This window comes from Colobus angolensis, unplaced genomic scaffold, assembly GCF_000951035.1.
Source record: "Colobus angolensis palliatus isolate OR3802 unplaced genomic scaffold, Cang.pa_1.0 Scaffold143, whole genome shotgun sequence".
In the NCBI taxonomy this organism is placed as follows: Eukaryota; Metazoa; Chordata; class Mammalia; order Primates; family Cercopithecidae; genus Colobus; species Colobus angolensis.
In genome coordinates this window covers 3,100,550-3,107,419 of record NW_012114522.1, presented here as the reverse complement: position 1 = coordinate 3,107,419, position 6,870 = coordinate 3,100,550, and the positions used below count along the sequence as shown (strand labels likewise).

Below are 6,870 nucleotides of genomic sequence, written 5' to 3'. Positions count from 1 at the left end.
ATTTTGTTCTCTTTCTCTAGGAGTTTTTTTTGCAGATCGCCTCAAAAATTATCCTTTCATGATGGCCCCTCCATCTGAGTGATGGCTTTAGGTGTTGTTGGACTGTTACATTTTCTTTTTTAGATCTTAGGACTCCCAGAACTTTACTAACTGTTCCAGATAGAGAACAACCATGGATTCTGTACGAGAAGAGGTTTTTTCCCCTAAACTTTTTATTGAGGCATAAAATGCATACAGAAAAATGTACAACTTGATGAATTTTCGCAAAGATCACATCCCTGTAACTATAACCACACACAGAAATAGAAGATGACTGGCAACCCAGAAGCCCACCTCGTGTCCCACACAGCTTCAGAATTCCTCGCATGTTCAGACGGGAGCCCAGCAAAGTGGCCTCTGCTTCCGACCCCTTCTTCTTCCTTGGCTCCTGGCGTCTGTGTCTCGGGCTCTCTCCCTCTTGTGCTGCTTTCTTTGCCTCTTTGAAGGGCCACCTTTTTCTCAGCCTCTTGGCCTGGACCAAGGTCAGCACATTTCCCCAGGAAGGAAGCAGCTGCAGATGTCAGTGCCCTGTGCCCACACCTACCCTGCCCTTGGTATTCACTGTCTTCTCAAGGCCTGGCACCTCAGCAGGGCTCTGATGCCCTGGAGCAGGTGATGTGGGTTTGGTTTGGCTTTGTGTCGCTACTGGCTTTTCTAGTTAATCTGGGCAAGAGAGTTGTTCTGCCACCAATTACTTTTTAACAGAGAGTATTTATTTGTTTAATGGCATAGTTTGGTTTTGATATGTATTTTGTCTTATCCTCAGTCTTTCCCTGACCCACTATATTTAAAATAGAAGCCTCCCATTCTTAACCCTCTTACCTGCTTTATTTTTCTTCATGACATTTTTTATTACCTGAAATTATATGATTACTTGTGATTTAACTATGTCTCTCCTACTGGCATATGTAATTATGTAATTCTTTTTTTTTTTTTTGGAGAGGGACTCTTGCTCTGTTGCCCAGGCTGGAGTGTAGTGGCGTGATCTTGGCTCACTGCAACCTCCACATCCTGGGTTCAGGCAATTCTTCTGCCTCAGCCACACGATTAGCTGCCATTACAGGTGCCCGCCACCATGCCCGGCTAATTTTTATATTCTTAGTAGAGATGGGGTTTCACCATGTTGGCTAGGCTGATCTCCAACTCCTGACCTCAAGTGATCCGCCTGCCTTGGCCTCCCAAAGTGCTGGGATTACAGAAGTGGGCCACATGCCCAGCCAAAGTTGGGGACCTTTTCTGCTGTTTTCTGTTGGATTTCCAGCCCTTAAAACAGTTCCTGGAATATACAAGAGGCTCAGATACGTATTAGACAAATGGATAGCCATATGCTTCTTTCTCAGGCAGTGACTTATGCATAGGAGGGAAGCATGCTAGGAGTGGGTGTAGACCCCATAATCACACACTGGGGCCTGCCCTGCAGAGAAGTTACTGTTGCTAGTTTTAAATCCCCTAATCAAATTGTATCTTCTAGCTCAGAGTCCATCCTTCTAGAAACGTAACTGGATGATTACATTATCTGTACTTGCCCACAGGTTGTATAATAATAATCCCAGACCAGATTGCTAGGCGAGACTCATCCCCTCTTCACTCAGCGAAGCTCATTTGCTCCTTCAGCCTATTTGTAACACACTCCTGTAGCGTGTCCTGTTCAGCGTTTCGCTTTTGGAAAGCTAGCATCTGCGGTGTTTCCTGTTAGAGTTTATTAGAATCTGTAACTATAGGAACTATAAAAGTCTGACCATAAAGCACTCCTCGTGTGTGTCACTGCATACACTGTATTTCAACAAACATTTATTCAACAGACTTTAATTTAATACTTTCTACATCACAAGCATTGTTGTTTGCATTTAAACAACACTTCCTATTTTTATTCTCTTATTTCAAATCAGCATTTCAGAGCTCCAGGAAGGAAGCCAGGAGTATCTTTCTAGAACCTTCCCTATCCCTGAAAACTTCCTAAGAATTATTCCATGCTATTGCTTGAGCCCAGGAATTTGAAACTAGCCTGGGCAACATGTAGAAGCCCTGTCTCTACAAATAATACAAAAATTAGCCAGGCATGGTGGTGTGTGTCTGTAGTCTCAGCTACTTGGGAGTCTGAGGTGGGAGGATCACCTGAGCCCGGGGAGGTCGAGGCTGCAGTGAGCCATGATTGTGTCACGGCACTCCAGCCTAGGCAACAGAGTGAGACTCCATCTCAAAAAAAAAAGAAAAGAAAAAGAATGTGTCTATGCTACTGATGGAAGAATATATACATGCCAGTATTCACTTTGACTCCCATAGTGACAAAACCATTCTGGGTGGTGGGTATGAAATAGCGTATACATCACTGAATAATTCATGAAGAATTAAGCAGGAGGTATCAGAAGGGTTACAGGGTGAAAAAACTTGTACCACTGACCCAGACCAAAATTTCCTTTAATAGCACCTGACTTTTATCCCAAGCGACTGTCAGACCCCCAGCCTCCTGTTCTCTCTCTCCCTTTTGAGATTCCCCCCTTACTGTAAGTCAGTATCACATTGTTAAGAACGTAGGCCTTGGATGGAGTCTGAAGACCTGGGTTCTAACCCCACCTTCTTTACTTTCCAACTTAGACCACTGACTTGGACAAGTTAACATCTCTATGCCTGACTCTCCATTTCCTTATTATTATTATTATTATTATTATTTTAGAGATAGGGTCTTGCTCTTTCACCCAGGCTGGAGCGCAGAGTCTCTCAGAGCTCACTGCAGCCTCAATCTCTTGGGCTCAAGGGTCCTCCTATCTCAGCCTTCCAAGTAGCTGGCACTACAGCTGTCTTTTCATTTATAAATTGTACAAATTATGTGCATATCTGATATCATTACTGAGGATTAAAGGAGATTCATTTATTGGCCATATAGGTGCCAGGCATCATTTTATGTACTGATAATATAGTTAGAGGAATACTAGACATAAAGTAAGTGCTCAGTAAACATTGACAACTATTGCTATTCATACTATTCATACAAACCTTTCCTTCAAATAGTTATTTTCCTATTAACTACTCCTCTTCTAGCAGGTAGGCTAATGCATTTATTAGAGGCAGAGATAAGCTGCTGATACGGTATTTCCAACATTTACCCTAACAATCTCAATTTGAAATATTTGGCCCTGCCATATATCCTAATTATGTGTTCAGCAAACATGGTCACTATAATATTTCTGGATGTAATTATTACCTTTGACGCAATTGAGTCCCTTGAAAGGGTATTCTTTAAGACTGAAAAATTCCAGTGGCAATTACTGTTACTTTTTGTGACATGATGACCAGGTTAAAAAAGCAAATTTTAGGAAACTAAAGTAAAAATCTTTTGATGGTGCATATAGATAGAATGAACCTGGATTTGTTCACTGTAAAAGGTATAATAATGGGAGGCTAGGGGTGATGCTCTTGAGTTTAAAAGAGAGTTGTTTAGTACAAAAGAAATACTTTTATTTGTGATAAGAGTGTTGTCTCGCTCTGTCGCCCGGGCTGGAGTGCAGTGGCCGGATCTCAGCTCACTGCAAGCTCCGCCTCCCGGGTTTACGCCATTCTCCTGCCTCAGCCTCCCGAGTAGCTGGGACTACAGGCGCCCGCCACCTTGCCCGGCTAGTTTTTTGTATTTTTTAGTAGAGACGGGGTTTCACCATGTTAGCCAGGATGGTCTCGATCTCCTGACCTCGTGATCCGCCCGTCTCGGCCTCCCAAAGTGCTGGGATTACAGGCTTGAGCCACCGCGCCTGGCCCTGACTTGTACTTTCAAAGCAGCTTTTTTTTTTTTTTTTTGAGACAGTCCATTTCAAAATTGTTATAAAGGTTGCTTGAAGCTAATACATGTTTTTGATAGTTAATGAATTGATACATTTAAAATAAAGCTGGCCAGGTGAGGTGGCTCACGCCTGTAATCCTAGCACTTTGGGAGACCGAGGCAGACGGATCACTTGAGACCAGGAGTTCAAGACCAGCCCGGCCAACGTGGCAAAAGCCCATCTCCACTAAAAATACAGAAATTAGCCAGGTGTGATGGTGCACACCTGCAATCCCAGCTACTCAGGCTGAGGCAGGAGAATCTCTTGAACCTGGGAAGCAGAGGTTGCAATGAACCAAGATCACACCACTACACTCCATCCTGGGTTACAGAGCAAGACTCTGTCTCAGAAATAAAAAATAAAGCTAAGAATTCTTCCTCTGAAGCTTCTAGGAATGACCTTGATTAATAAGATTAGTTTTAGTTTTTATATGAAAATTGATTAAATTTTTTTCCCATTGTCATCAGGTTTAGATTTTGCATTAGCACTTACATTAGGTAGAAGAAAATATATAAAATTATACACATAAGGAATATGAAAATAATTTCAGAGTGAGAATTGGTGCTAACGATTGGTACACAAATTCATATACTTCCCAAGATACCATTAACACTTTGTGTGTGTGTAAAATGTTCTCATGGAATAGAGAAGTTTTGAATATAATATTCCATGTTTAAAAACTGACATTTCTGCTTTTATGTGCAAATGTGAATGCAACAATACAGAGAAAACTAGGGATGGTCCCTGAGTGACAACTGCCAGTGTAGGAATCACCTTGAAGGAAGAACAAAGGAATAGTGTGTACAAAGACACAGAAGTAGGAGGGGCCTGGTGCTGTAGGGTCAGGAGTGGGTAGTCGAAGGTCAGAGTGGGGCAGGCCCGCGGGAAACAGACCCTGAAGAGACTGATGGGCTGTGCGAGGGCATTTCTAGTTATGTCCTAGAGACAAAAGACCTGTAGATCTATTTAGCCAGCAGGACTTAATGGCATAGCAGTGGGCAGATGGGCTTGGGCCACTGAAGGCAGGGAGGTCAGTGAGGAGGTCATCACTGTGGGCTGAAGACCTAGTAGGAAAAACAGGAATATAGTTAACCTGAAATTACGCTTTTTTGATTGGAGTGGCTCATCTTTTAGGGGCAAATAGGGGTTCTTTTGAGTAATAGATCAGTAGATTATTACTGAATGCTCTCAGAATCTGACTGTATCTAATTCACAAGCCACCAAAAGTTTTGCCTAAATTGGCTGAAGGGGGAAAAAAGGCTTCAATAACTAAAAGTCCAGACGTTGGGCTGGCCCCTGCTAGGTTTGATTCAGAGCTTCCCAGTGTCATTCAGGCTTCTGCTCTGCCTCTCTGCCTACCACTTTTTGTCAGCTTGGTTTTGCAACCAGCTCCTTATAGGGTAAAGGGCAGTGACAATGAGCATGTTTCTGGGATCATATTCTCACACGCTGTCCAGAGGTCATGTTCCCTACATTCCCAGCAAGAACCATGAAATGTGCATTTCTGATTGGCCACATGCCTCTCTCTGGGCCAATCTTTGTGGCCCAAGGGGGATGATGGGGGTCGTGTTAATCCCATGCGGACACATTGTGGTTTTGGTCATTTAGGCACTGCTAGGCAGGGGCGTACGCTCAGCAGCGAGCCTCCAGTGACTGCTGATGGATTTCCAAGTGGCGTGTCCTTTTTCTCCCCCAGTTCCCAGTCTCCCTTTTGATGGAGACAGCATGGGAAAGTCAACCAGAACTCTAGCCTTACGTGACCTCCCTGTAGTGTCTAGAAAAGTACCTGATAATAGACTCTCGTGCTGGGGAGTTCTTTAGTTGTATCCGCTTTTGGTACTTGATAATTATGTTCTTTCTTTAAGATTAGGATTTTCTGAGTAACTATTTGAGAAATGTCTCATATTTTATATTTATGTATAAGCAGACTTTTTTTTTGTTTTGAGACACTCCTGACCTCGTGATCCACCCACCTCTGCCTCCCAAAGTGCTGGGATTACAGGCATGAGCCATCGCCCCCAGCCATAAGTAGACTTTTAATAGTACAGGATAGGAGACTACAAGGATAACAATAAGTGAAATAGAAACATCTCGGCCGGGCGCGGTGGCTCAAGCCTGTATTCCCAGGACTTTGGGAGGCCGAGACGGACGGATCACGAGGTCAGGAGATCGAGACCATCCTGGCTAACACGGTGAAACCCCGTCTCTACTAAAAAATACAAAAAACTAGCCGGGCGAGGTGGTGGGCGCCTGTAGTCCCAGCTACCTGGGAGGCTGAGGCAGGAGAATGGCGTGAACCTGGGAGGCGGAGCTTGCAGTGAGCTGAGGTCAGGCCACTGCACTCCAGCCCGGGCAACAGAACGAGACTCCGTCTCAAAAAAAAAAAAAAAAAAAAAAAGAAATAGAAACATCTCGGCTCTTTTTGTACTCATGTCTTTAAACTGTGATTAACAGTTCAGTGCTGTTAAATTTTGGTTAAGTTATGATAATTAACACAGTACCTTAAGCCAGAAAAAAAATAGCATGAGGGACCTCTCACATATAAGTATAAATAACAGAATACAAAAACAAGTGTGTATAATATACTATTGTTTATGTAACTTTTGCTACCGATTTGATGTTTCTTAATTCAACCTAAAATTACAAGGCAAAACAGAACTTGTATACAAAATTTATAATGTGATAAACTCACTCTAACATTATTTGAATCATAAAAATGTCAGGCTGCTTCATACGGTTTTTTATTCTGTCAAAAGTTAAAACTAAGTGAAATCTCCATCCCCACACAAATTTATCATGAATAAGTTGTCCAGGCTCCAACTGCTGTTCCAGCAGCACTTTTCATACCTTGATACACAGTGCAAAGGAAATTCCTTTATCTCAAAATCTGTTTGCCTACTTAAGTTAGCAAGGAGCTTTCATTAACTTTCATTCCTTAGTATTAATCTACAATATACTGACATGCTAGAAGGCAAATATCAAGATACGAATTTAAAAGAATTCTGTAAATGCCTTCTAA

General features: G+C 42.6%; 1 protein-coding gene across 1 annotated transcript in view; it reads left to right on the top strand.

The window, feature by feature from the left end:
- KIAA0232 (KIAA0232 ortholog) overlaps window positions 1–6,870 on the top strand; it is a 110,031-nt gene that overhangs the window by 60,403 nt on the left and 42,758 nt on the right. The window lies entirely within an intron of this gene.